The sequence below is a fragment of the Myxocyprinus asiaticus genome, chromosome 32 (assembly GCF_019703515.2).
Source record: "Myxocyprinus asiaticus isolate MX2 ecotype Aquarium Trade chromosome 32, UBuf_Myxa_2, whole genome shotgun sequence".
Taxonomy (NCBI): Eukaryota; Metazoa; Chordata; class Actinopteri; order Cypriniformes; family Catostomidae; genus Myxocyprinus; species Myxocyprinus asiaticus.
In genome coordinates, this window is record NC_059375.1 from 30,813,555 (window position 1) to 30,827,726 (window position 14,172).

At 41.1% G+C, this 14,172-nt stretch overlaps 1 protein-coding gene across 6 annotated transcripts in view; it reads right to left on the reverse strand.

Moving 5' to 3' along the window:
• The window catches only part of LOC127422940 (vesicle transport through interaction with t-SNAREs homolog 1A-like), a 182,400-nt gene that overhangs the window by 108,584 nt on the left and 59,644 nt on the right, over positions 1–14,172 (reverse strand). The gene's annotated exons all lie outside the window — the stretch shown is intronic.

Sequence of the window (14,172 nt, forward strand, 5' to 3'; positions counted from 1 at the left end):
GCACACACCACAAACACACACACAACAGTGATTCCTTGTAAATGATCAAGTGATGGAAAAAGGCCCTCTTAACATTATTTGTTGTACAAAACAAGCCCAGATGGGACTTGTGATAGAAATCAAGTACTTTGCAGCCTCTATAAGGCACAATTTAATTACCACAAAAGCATGTCAAGTCTTAACTATCACGAAAATGCAGAATGAGACATTTACATGGGGTTTTCAAGTGGAGTTCAAAGCAGCGCTTGACGCTAGCATTGATGCCCTGACGCAAATCATGAACGCAGCTTCACGATTGCTGTAGCAAAGCGGATAGCCACAGTTTGCTGGCTGATTAATATTATGGAGGATGAGAGTTTAAGAGATTTAATGCACATTGCAATGAATATGCAACCTATTGGGCGACTGGTTCTTTCAATTAGTCAACCTCCAACTTAGACTCTGTGAAACGTTTAATGTTACTGGTGCTATTTTAGTGCATTTCTATCTTTATAATGTGGTCAGCTTTGTTTGGAAAATATTAATAAAGCATTATTGTTTAATATTGTTTTATTTTCTATCCTAAGGAGGAAATAAGTGCATTTTGACAGGAAAATAAATATATATAGAGTAAAATTTCAATGTGACGAGAAAGAGGGTGGGGCCGGGCCATGAGGACACATGCCCGGCCCTGAATTGGGCTAATCAGCCAGGATAGGGATGAAGACGAGCCGGAGGCGCCAGTTCGAGAGAGAGACACATGCGGCCGCTGTGTGTGTGTGTCTATGTGTTTGTGTTTAGGTTGATTTAAGTTCATTTATGTTATTAAAAGTTACGTTTACTGTTCAGCCAGTTCCTGCCTCCTCCTTGCCCACCTTACCCAGTTACGTTGGTGCCAAAACCCGAGGAGGAGGAGGGATGCGCTGTTGCGGAGACCTCGCCACTGCTGTCCACCAGCGACCGGAGGGGTCTGCTGCCGTCCGCCAAGAAGGGGAAGAACTGTTCCGTCAGCCGGGTGTCTGTTCGTTTGTTTTATGTTGTTTTGAGTTCATTTATATCATTAAACATTTATGTTGACTGTTCAGCTGGTTCCCGACTCCTCCTTGCCCATCCTTATACTGTTACATTCATCAATTTCAAAATCTTCATTTAATCACAATTATGAAAAAGTATGCGATTAATTGCAATGCAAAATGTTAATTGACTGAAAGCACTAATTATACTATATTATATTCTGCAATAGTAAAATATTTCTGTCCTTAATTCTTCACTTTAGCACATTATTTTGAGGCTCTCCGATTAAACCCATGAGCCCTTATTTCTATAGAAGGAAGAACTTTGTGATTCTGTTGAAAAAATGTTTCTTTATCCCATCATCTTAACAGAAATAGAGTAAGCGGGCGTCTCCTCCTCTGTGTCACTTCGTGTCATTAACACTGCGTGTATGAACCAGCAATGACCAAGAACATGTGCCATTACATGAGTAATCAAATTTTCCTTCATATTTTGACATATAAGAGGTCTTTCTACTATAAAAGCAAATTGTACATTTCAGAACTCAAAACTTAATCCCCAATGCAATAAAAGCATTTATTGAAAGCAAATTGCCAAACGCCTCGTTCTCTACATCCATATATTAGTGATGGCACAATGGGTACTCATTAATTCATGACCACCTCTACAGCAACAACATCAACGCCTACTTTAAAATCATCACAACCATGGCCCCGCACACTGGTGCTCACTTTGTAAACACAGAGACAGATAGAAGGACAAAAGACCTACTGTGGCCTCACTACTCCTGAACGCCAAATGGAACCCATCTGGAATATTTTGAATTATTTTTGTATATAAGCATGCCCTACACAGATGTCTTTGACTGTTGTCATGTCTCTGGCACACTTTTAAACGCAATGTCAAGTTTCAACTCTGAAGAGAAGACGAGGTTTCATCAGCTGATGCCACTTGTTGTTTTGTTGCTTAAACTGCTCAACAAAATGTTCTTTCGCCCATCAGCGCTATTTTTAATTCTTGGTTTATGTAAACGCACACTAGATGGATGTCTTTGACCGTCTTGATTTGTTTCCGGCGATCCGGAGTTAAAAACACTATTGGGTCCGATCAAAAATGTAAGTGTGGAGGCGGGGGCGTGGCTGAGCGCTGTGCTGTGGAGAGTGAAGCGGGGGAGATGAGTGGTGAATGATTGCCACCTGTGCTTAACACCTGTCTTGTGTTTCACTGAGGAGTGACTGGGGCTTTTAAGGAGAGGAGACAGTGGCAGTCGAGAGAGAGCCCAGCTGAGAAGCTGCTTGTGTGTTGGCCACTGACGTGTCACAACTGTTTGAGTTTTGTTCATAAGCTTCACCGTTACCCTGTGAGGGAACATGTTGACTGTGCTGAAATAGTGACATTCCTGCTTCCTCATTACTGAACCTCATTACAGTAAGTAAACTGTTCCAATCATTAATATTTCAAATAACATGGTTGTTTAATTGTTTATGATGCTGACATGCAGTCTACACAGAGCACGTCTGTTAATGCAACGCATCAACTGTCTACACCGGGCATGTCGACGCAAACTTTCTAAAACATTTCTTTGTGTTGTTGGCAACGGCAGTATTTGCGCCAGTGCATAATGGAACGGGACACCTGTTTACTGTTGCTGTGGCGTGCCGCAACGTGCGCTGTTGGGCCTCATGTATTCAGATAGAAGACAAAGGCAGGCCTAACTCAAGTCATAAAACCTAACTCAGCCCCCACACATTCCATGTCGTAAATTTTACTGATAAAAATCGCGCCAAAATCAAACAAAGGGAGTCCAAAACAGACTACAAATCCATGAAGCCTTGCTCACTAAAGGATCGAACTCTCAACTCCTATTGGATGAGGCACACAACAGAACGTCCCTCAAACATGACATCATCAGGAGTTGAAATACCTCTGAAACGTTTCGTGAGTTGCTTCCAGCGACTTTGTTCACCGAATATAGACGTCGTTTTTTTTGCTGCTCTCCGGTGCAACCTCGTGGCACAAGGAAGTAATGTCCGACTTGAAACTGTAGCCATACAATCTCCATCTCGCTGGACGAGTCGAGATTACTCTGTGTTCAACCAACCACTCTAACGGATCCGAAGGAGACCGCCGAGCAATTCGCATCTTCATCCGTTTGCCTACAGAAGTGAAGAGATTAAAGATTTCTCTTCCATCTTCAATCAAGTCGACATTTCTGAGTTCTCCGCCAGCCCGCCGAGAATCAACAGCCGTACCGCCCGCCGACAATCAACAGCCGTACCGCCCACTGACAGAGCGAGGAAAAGGCCTCCCGTCATCATCCGAGCCTCAAGGAACCGGGTCAAAGTTAACGGACGGAGGAAAACACATTCTACCTGTGTCCTCATGCGATTCAAGTAAGAGGTTTACGTCTGGGCAGAGATAGAATATTATAGCGTGTTATTCTTGTGTTTCAAGTTTTTTTTGCTTGTACAGTTTACGGACCGCCATATCCGCTCATTATTAATACTCAGGGTATTAATTATCACAATTTTGTTTTGCTGTATTGTGGTCCAACCAAATTGGATTGTTGTGCAATTTTGCCATCGCGGGTGAGACAGCAACTGAGTTCATCCATTAAAGAGTCAAATAACGCGGGACTGATTACGAGCCGTCCACCGCGTCACTGAGCGATGAACTAAACAGCTGCTTTCTCTCCCACGATTGCGAAATCAGCTTTAGGGCTGTCACTTCTCTCTCTCTCTCTCTCTCTCTCTCTCTCTCTCTCTCTCTCTCTCTCTCTACTAATCACACACACACACACACACACACACACACACACACACACACACACACACACACACATTGTCAAACACACACACCTTATGTGTTATAGGATTATTTTGATTTCCATATCTAATTATATCACTGTTTAGTTTGTAGTTGTAAGTCGGAAGTTTATTGACTGCATTGTATTAATTATTAATTGATATTACTGCATAAATAAACTCTGTTTATATTACAAAGAGAAGTGTTTTGGTTTGTTTTGCATACACCTGTGTCATGCTGACGGGATGTCAGTGCTCGGATTCAAACCTTCATTCATTGTTTTTTTTCCCGAAAATCGATATTCTTCGGACGCCGATTTTCCTAAGAAAATTAATCTAATATTGAGTCTGTTTTACTATTCGGTTATTAATCCCTGATTTTAGGGTGGTGCCCCGTCAATGTTAATCCTTATTAATATTCTATTGATTTTTAATAATTGATAATTATCTTTGATGATTGAATTTGAATGATCAATAAGCTAGTATTAATTTTAATTAATGTTTCATCGATGTTAACAATTAACGATTATCTTTGATAATTGTTGATTTAAAGGATTTAAAAAAGCTAACATTGATTCTCATCAATGTTCTATTGATTTTAATAATTAATAACTATCTTTGATAATTATTAATTATTGCTAATAACCAAACTTGCTCCTAAAGGTAGCACACTACATTTACTGGAGCCCCATATGAGGTTTTAATGAGTTAGATCCAATTAATTAATTTAAATATTATTAATAACTACAGAAATAATTATTAATTATTTCTGATAGTAACACTGATCTAAACAACCAGTAAAGCCCTACAGCGCATCATTGATTATAATGGGATCTTCTATTGCTTCTGACGTGACGCGTCTCTCACGTCCAGTGTAGACAGGGTGTGAGTGTTAACAGTTGTGCTTGAGATGAACAGTTTGTAATATTTTGGTGCTTGTTCATTCTCTTCCCATTGAGTTTAAAAAATGCCTGATTTTGAGGGGCTGCACGCTGTTAACCAATCATAACAGTGGGCATTTACATTGAAGTTTAAAGGAGGAGCTGAGGCAAAAATCAAGCTTTTCAGAAAGATGGCCAGAGACAGGGTGGAAAATTATCATACATTACTAAATTATGTCTGTTTTGGTGTTAAAAAAAAAAAAAAAAAAAAAAAAATTACCTAACATTTTCAGTGGACCTGAGGGAAGAAAAAAAAAAAAAAAAAGAGCATTTCATGACCCCTTTAATATAACAATTCTTGTTTATATTTCCGCAGGTGTTTGGTGTGATCCTCTGCAGACAGAGTGTGCATCAGAGCGCTTCAGACACTGTTAATCTTCACACACTTTTCAGGAGCTGCTTGCGTAGGTCTGAATTTATTTGGAGTGCTCACATGCAAAAACATAAGAAAATAAGACACAAATGCACCATTCATGGAATATTCACTTAAAATTCCCTTATTTGGACAGTAAAATGTGATCATAATTTGAAGTGCAAAATAATTGTGGTTAGGCCAAATAATCAGGATCAGACGATTATTTAATAATCGTGACAGGCCTAGTTGTAGAGAACGGCCAGGGGCAGGAAGATCCCCATTGTATGTTGGCTCCAAGCCCAAGCACGCACAGCTCAGTTCATAGCTCAGCTCAGCTGGATCCATGGGCCTCATTTCCTCCTCCTCTTCCTCCCCTCCACAAACCCCCACTGAGCACAGAGGAGGCATAGCTCCCCTGACAATAAGCGCATGACACAGGCAGGCCTTCAACCAGGGTAGAGGCGAATCCAAAAGGGATGACGAAAAAAGGTGAAAGACTGGGCACGAGAAAGAAAAAAAAAGGCTGGAATACAGGGAGATAGACAGAGAGAGTGGGAAGAGGGGGGACAAGGCCCTCTCAGGTAGCCCTGGACTGATGCCAAGTAGTCTGGCACATTCCTCAGCTACTTTTCCTGTCAATGATTAGCACCTGTCAGAGCCCCCTGTTCTGTCATTTACAAACAGCCCAGATTAAAATACCTTTCCTTAATAGCTCGCCCCCAAACATGCTGGCTTCTGTGGCATGACAGGGAAATGTGGAACAGGGGGGTTGGGATGTGTAAAACAGGGCAAGAACCGACAGGGAACAATATATGAGAGCATCAAACTGGGCATGAAAGGATACAATCATGCAGGAAAGTACTACCAAACTACCAAATTGTTTTGCTGGATCATTGTATCTTTTCGTCTTCAGTTTTATATATATATATATATATATATATATATATATATATATATATATAAAACTTGTAAGAAACTTGTCAAAATTTTTCAGAATCAATTCGATTCAAATCAAGAGCTTGTGACTCCCAGTTGATTCAAATGGGGAAATCAGCACCAACACCCAAACCTAGAGGTGACACGGGATTACACTTCCCAATCTCTCAGTCAAACAGAATGCCAAAACCCACTATCAGGCCTCCAGCCATCATTACTATGAGTCTGAGAGGGATATACAGGGAAGGGGTGGAGAAAATGAGAGAAAGAAAAAAGAAAAGATCACAATTGCCAGACTACACCGACATAGACGAGGGAAGCATATGCTAAAAATGGCTTAATGAATAAGGTGTGGGTGTATGTGTGTGACAGAAGTAATACTGCCTCCCAACACTGAAAAATGACCTGTCTGTCCAGCCCAAGCTTGTGTCTTCCAAGCAACATGCCACTCAAGAAAACACAGCCTGTGACAGTCTGCTTCGCCCCTTCATTACAGTCAGCAGCCCATCTATTCTTTAACTAAGCCATGCGTACATATGTGCATGTGTCTAGACATAGGATGGGCATTCTGTTGGCAGATACTGTTGATGATGCATGGAAACATAACTATGGACAAGTATTCTCCACAAAGCATTCACACTCAGACTCTGGGTGACATTCCAAGAGTGTCTCCCATGAGCAAAATATATAAATATATTCTATTTTTTTTGTGTCTGGAAAGTTTTATTTGTTTGTGAAGGGGAGGGCCATGTCACACTCAAATAACACGGATGATATTTGATCTAGTAAGACATCCAAAAACTGTTGCAACTGACTAGTTTTTGTATCGCTGTTAAATTCGATCTAAAATATGGACAGCCTGTACTGTCATCAGAATTATAATATGTTACATATATTTTAAAACAGGAAGAGCGCAGTGTGTATTGTAGGTGAGTTGCCTGAAAACATGCTGTTGTGACAGACCCAAAACAGTGGTCCGCTTTCAAACTAAGTGATGGGACAGCTCATATTTCTTCCTGAATGGCAGACAGTGCTAATCATTACCATCTTCACATTGCCACAGAGAGAGAAAGAGAGAGACAAACAGACAGAGAGAGAGAGATACAGATGCAAAAGAGAGAGAGAGAGAGAGATCCAGACAGAGAGTGAGAGCCCAAGCACATAGAGAGAGAGAGATCCAGAGAGGGAGAGCGATAAAAGCCTGCCCTGTTGGTTCTGTACATAAACACCTGATTGTTATCAGTGAGATGACATGACAGATGTTCCGTCACTCCATTACAACAAGTGCCTCTGGGACACAAACACTACACACATCATTCATTCATTCAGGTTTTTTTCCACTTACTCCCTTCACGCGCTGTCTCCAACAAAACCACACCAGACACTTAAACACACTCCCAAACACTCCAGCAAAACAACACCAAACACTCACACATTACGAATACAATATCACTTAAAACAGACAGCAATTGGGTAGTTGACATGACATGTCAAATGTCGTCCTGCTTTGCGACATGTTATACTTTAAACTTTATCTTTAAAGTTTAACCTATATTAAAAACTGCACGATTACACATCTCTTAAAAAATGTAATGATGAATAGAGAGGCTATATAGAATATTTGTACTTTTAAATTTTTTTGGTCACACTGCATGACAAATTTAGACAAAATTACGCACAATTCATCAGTGCAAGTATTTTAAACTATGTTCCCTTCGCCGATTTCAACACAATAGCAGTTGATAGCAACTCAATTTAAAGCTTTAAAAATCACCCACATGTGTCATAAAAGTAATCAATATGACTCATGCATCATATTCCAAGTATTTTGAAGGCAAACAATCACTTTGTAAGACAAACAGACAGAAATGTATTTACTCTTAAACCAAATCGAATCATTCATCATGAACTGTAAACGGAGCACAAATCAAATAACAAACCTCAATGATACACAAAAGATACAAAATATTAATATTAAGCTATAATATTATTTAACCCTTGTGCAACCTTCAGGACATTTTTGTCTTTTTCATTTTTGTTTGATCGATTATTTTGGCTGTGTTAACTCAAACCAGCCCATCTGGCACCAACTATCATCCATGCGATTATCCAATCAGCCAATCATGTGGCAGCAGTGCAGTGCATAAAATCATACAGATACGGGTCATAAGCTTCAGTTAATGTTCACATCAACCATCAGAATGGGGAAAAAATGTGATCTTAGTGATTTGGACCATGGCATGATTGTTGGTGCCAGACGGGCTGGTTTGAGTATTTCTGTATCTGCTGATCTCCAGGGATTTCACGCACAATAGTCTCTAGAATTTACTCCGAATGGTGCCAAAAACAAAAAAACTTACAGTGAGTGGCAGTTCTGCGGATGGAAACGCCTTGTTGATGAGGGAGGTCAACAGAGAATGGCCAGACTGGTTAGAACTGACAAAGTCTACGGTAACTCAGATAACCGCTCTGTACAGTTGTGGTGAGAAGAATAGAATCTCAGAATGCTATTCTGAGATGCGGGTTGGTGCTGTTTTGCCGGCACGAGGGGGACCTACACAATATTAGGCAGGTGGTTTTAATGTTGTGGCTGATCATTGTATACGTATGTGTGTGTGTGTGTATACAGTATATGTATATATAATATACTATTATAATACTAATAATAGCTTATTAGTAGTAATAACTTTTTTTTTATGTGACCATGTTATTGTCAACCATCCAGTTACTTGGAAAGGAAAATGCTTTCTGAAAAAGCCATCAGGACACAGTTCAGACTGCATCATCCCCTCCATATCCACAGACAAAAAAATGTCACCATCTAGAGGCTGGAGGACTAAGCTTATTTTGAATTGACAAACACACACACACAAATCCCTGCAACAATGAAAACACCTTTGACATTATTCATACCAAGCATCTTCATGATGATCAGCTCTTTAATGTATAATATATACCTGAGCCTCCCACCTCACACATATTCACAAGCAAGCACATGTACATCAAAAGATATATGTATATATATATATATATATATATTATATATATGCGTTGGACTGATGTATATGTACAGCACAGGATGAGTGTGACCCTTGCAGCTGCTCTCCGGGGCATAAATAAACATGCCGGTGCTGGGCACCCCTCTAATCACAGGCCCTGAATCTAATTTATTCCACCATTAATATTTCAGCACACAGCCATGTGAGGGAGCATGAATGATTAATTTAGACATCACCTCTGTCACAATGCGTTACCCATATGGCCCCTGTTCCACCTTTGACAATAATAAACAAAGACCTTTTTTTTTTTGGAGTTTTGGCATTAATGTCTAGCTTTGGAGCAGACATTTTGGGAATGTATATATTTATCTCCCCCTTTCCACTGCAAAAGGTATACATGTGATGACAATGGAAAGGATGTTTTAGTAGAGTAACATCAACAGCAGGAAATTATACTCCTGTTGATCATTATCATGGTTACTAACTAACAGTTGAGGATCTGTTGCAGCAAATGTTGAAAGTTACATTACCAAGCACTTGCATGTCCAATCTTAGAGTCCTCGCAAATGGGTTATCCTGTCTAAAAGTTATCATCACACCGTTTCAGCCCCTGGCTGTGCGCTGTGTCCTTGGTAAACTCCCTCTGTGTGTGAGAGAGACACACACACACACACACACACACTTCTCAACAGGCACTGATTAGGTTTAGCTTTGGGTCTTGCTTGTCTGGTAAGCAGAGATCACAGATAACACAGAAACACAATCATGCCACTCCTGCCATCTCAAGGGCCTGAGGGGTTGGGCAATACTCTGTGTGTGTGTGTGTGTGTGTGTGTGTCTGTGTGTGTGTGTGTGTGATGTGTTTGTGTGTGGTACCTGTCGAGACAGAAGCCGTCATGAGTGGAGGAGGAAGGTGTCACTGATGTGTTGGCATGTGCCCTCAGGTGCTTTTAAGTTGGTTGTCATTTTGTTATTCCTTTCCCTCTATTGCCCCATTATTGAAATAAATAAATAAAAAATTAGTCTTGTCATTCAGAGACAAGAAAGATGGAGGAAATCATACTGACACTTGTCACAAACACACCTCGCATTCACACGTTAGGCTAGACTCCTCTCTGACAGCCCTCTCTAGAGACAGCTAGCTTAGCTTAGCCATCAACAGCAGTAGAGAGGAACACAACATTTCCTCCCTTGAGTATAACAGCACGGCCTGGCACCTCCCACAGGCACGCTCCCTCTACACCAGGACCACAGCACTACCTATTTTGTAGGTCCCACTAATCTAAAACACATCGTTAGTTAACAGAACTGATTAACCATTCTAAGTAGCTGCCTTAAAATTTCAGTACTTTCAGAATATGTACCGAATTCAATCATGAACTTGCTACTTGACAGTAGATGAAGTACATTCTGTAGGTATGCAGGTTCATAGTATATGTAGTATTCCCAGACATACAGGGGCACATAGGCATTGTCCTTTGAGCTGTAAGTATGACATGCTAACAACTGCAAAAATTATTTAGTCTGATGTTGTTAATTAAGTACAATTTAAAGCTGAAAAGTGTCATTTGTGCGCCACTAGTGTCACCAAACGGAATTGCACATTTTAAACATTGTTTTCAAAAACATCTCTGAATACGCCCTCCGTCTGCCTTTGGTGGAACCAACAGATGTTGCCAATGTTGCTGCGTCGGGCTGGTCCACATGTTCAAACAAAAAGATCAATGTTTGAAACCGCCACAAAGACACAATGTTTACAACATGCAACTGGCTTGCTTGTAGTTGTCACTGCAAATTAAGCTGGGATACAAGAAATTAGTTTGCATACTATACAGTACAGAAGTATGCATATTCGGATACAGGGGCATGTCAGATAACGCAGACATCCAAAATGGGCAGTGCTGTGGTATAACAGGACCAGAATTAAGGCCCACCACTTTACACCATATGTGACCTGCTTCATAATTTTGAGTCACTTTGAGCCAAAAATACATTTTGAGTTTTAAGCACAAAAAAAAAAAAAGAAAGAAACTCTCAGATTTTTTATGATATAATTTTATGACGATATTCGGTTTCTAATGTACAGTAATAATTTAGGAGCTTTAGTTTTTATTTCAGTGCAAAATAAAATGTTTTTTGGGACAAAGTTCCTCAAAATTATGGAGCAAGTCACATATGTTCAGGACGTTCAGCTATCTAGCTCAAATGGCTTTGAATTTGTACCCCTGTACAAGATGCAATGATCTGGCAGGAAGCAAATAATTTTTATAAAAGTCTACTACGAATGTCTGTGGAGACATCAACTGTAGACTCTCGCACGGTCAGCTGCAGCGTTACTATGTGGGAAACATGAAAACCATAAAGGCTGGATCGTGTAAAGTAAAAAGACAATAGAGACTGGCAGGGTCAGGGAGCTAGAAAGAGCCATCCTAGTGGAAACATGTGGGACCGGGAACAGAGGAAGGCCTAACGCTCTACTCTGCCCAAACGAGAACTCGATCGATATGTCATCCACTACTGCGGTAATGGATGATCTTCTGCCAGGGGTTACCCTCACTCTTTGACAAAGCAGAGGAGGTGGATCCAGAAGAAAGGCCAAGGAGGAGGATGAGAGGAGGAGATAGAACAGAGAAAAACTAAAAACTCTATTGGTCTCTCTCTCTTTTCTTGTCTGCGTGCAGTGTTGAAGCAGTGGTAATGGATTTTGACATAGAGCCGGCAGGCCGAAAGTGAAAAGGGGGAGCGGAAGGTTCAGTCGATATCTGAGTGGTACGGATGGGCTAAACCCCTGGCACTCGCGCAGGCTGACCAGTGATCATTAGAAAGTCAATGAGTCCTCCAGTGCTTGAAGCCAACATTCAGAGGGACGGAGTGAGGCATTAGTCTTGCACGGCACGGTGCATGGATACAGTAAACATATAAACATGCATAACATGCTGTGTATATGCCTGGACGTCCTCACAAACAAGCATAAACAAAAAACTACATCACACTGAAACACACAAAATGATCAACATGAATAAGTTAACATGAATTCAAAATCAAACTTATTTACTTTCATAACACACATTCCAGGTCTTACGGTGCACAATTGATCAATGCACATTTTTCCAAATTGGTTGTTTTGGTAATCCTTCATCAAAATGTAATAACTTGGTTTGCCTCTAAAATGAATTCCCTTTTTGGCTGACGTCCAGAGCTTACTTAAGTTTCAGGCGATGGGTGCCAGCGGTGTTTTAGGGTGCTTTCACACTTGGTTCGATTGCTTGGACTGAACCAGAGTTCATTTCCTCCCCCTCCCGCTGCCCCCGTTGGTCTCTGTTCACATCATATTATTTGGGTCCGACCCACGGTCCGATTACGTCATCAACATGAGTACAAGCGGCAGCTATTTACCAGTGTAACGAGGTAACAACTCAAGAAGATGTCAGCTTCACTGTTATGTGAAGTATTAAAGTTTGTTTCTTTGGATTTACCATGAAAACTTGCCATGCACAGAACAACACTTGTGTTTGTCTGCTGCAGATGCATTGAATGTGCAATGATGTGATGAATATTTGCGTTTGTCTGCCACGAGCCCGCAGCTGCGTTGCAAGAGATGTGAAGAATGTGAGTTGCTCTCTGAAGGGGATTTATTTGGACACAAGCAGGTATGAGAAATGCACTATACCACAATACTTGCGATCGCGAGCCTGCAAAGACACAAATTATATGTCATCACAAGCAGTTCACTTCCGCGATTTGATACGATTGCGTTCATATCAGCAGCGAACCGCACCCCAGACCACCTTTTCAAGCGGACCCGGGTGCGAGGGTGTGCACCGGAGTTCGGAAAAAGTGTTCACATTATCCAAACGAACTGAACTTTGACGTCATTCGACCCTGGGTGCGCACCAAATGTAATAGTGTGAAAGCACCCTTAGAAGGGGAGTAGTCCTCCACAATAGTCTGCAAACTGTGGTATGGAAAGCCTGTTTTTCCGATACAATCAATTCCTGAAAAATAAGACAATGGTGTGTGTCCCTAAATGTCTATGGTGTTTACGGCCCTCGATCGAATACCCTGTTTTACTCAGAAATACGTCACATCTGGGAAGTAAAATGGGTTTCAAATAATCACTTTAGGTAGACTTTAAAAACATGGTGGCATAGAGGACAGGTTCTAATTAAACACGTCTTTTACATTATTGAATATTTCCAGTCCTGCAGACACAGAGGTCCCTGAAGAGAACTGAAGAGCTGATCCAAGGTCAGATCAGACGTGGCCTTTCACCTGCACCCATGTATATTTAAAAGCCTTACCTCCAGCCTCAAACTTTCCTTAACTAAACTTACAGCGGTAGCTGCTAGACTGCAGAAAACAGTGCTCTGTTTTAATTAGCTTTAGAAAATCACCTCACAACTTCAAGCACAACAAAGACACTCATCAGTCAGAGGGGGCTGGTGCGTTGGGGTTGATTTGCAGAACGTGCGAATAGATAGACAGGTGTTTGTATCGCTCTGAATGTGATGTGACTGGGAGCCTCTACTCACTTTCCAACCCTCAGGGCCACCTTAGGTCTCTCCCTAGACTTTCAGCTAATGGGCTGCATAATGGCAAGTTTGACAGAGAGGGAGAGAGAGAGGAAGAAAGAGTGGGAGGGAGGGATCGAGAGAGAGAGAGAGAGAGAGAGAGAGAGAGAGAGAGAGAAAAGAGAGAGAGATGTGTTCACAGGACTTTGTGAGTTACATTTATTCCCCCCGGAAACTGTGGAGCTCTATGACTAAAACATTCTCCGTTCATGCCTGCTCTTGTGAATCCGTCTTCGCAGACACCCAGTTTAAGACTATGGAGGGGGTGGGGTGGGTAACCATGTTAGGAAGAGGCTCTATCTAATGAGATTAAAGTATTATGTCCACAGGTCAGTCTTACACTCTTAAATCTATCATGATGTTTACCAAGCATATATCCCAGATCTGTGCCCCTGATATGTGAGTCTAGTCTGGCTTCTGTGGGTCGTTTAAACAGAGCTCAATCTAGAGTGATAAATAAATACACCAAAGGATAAAGACTCACGTCTGATCATGAAGATCCTAAGGACAAATAAGAGGCTTAAACTGTGCTGGACTAAACTGGTAATATAAACACACACCTACTGGTTAAAG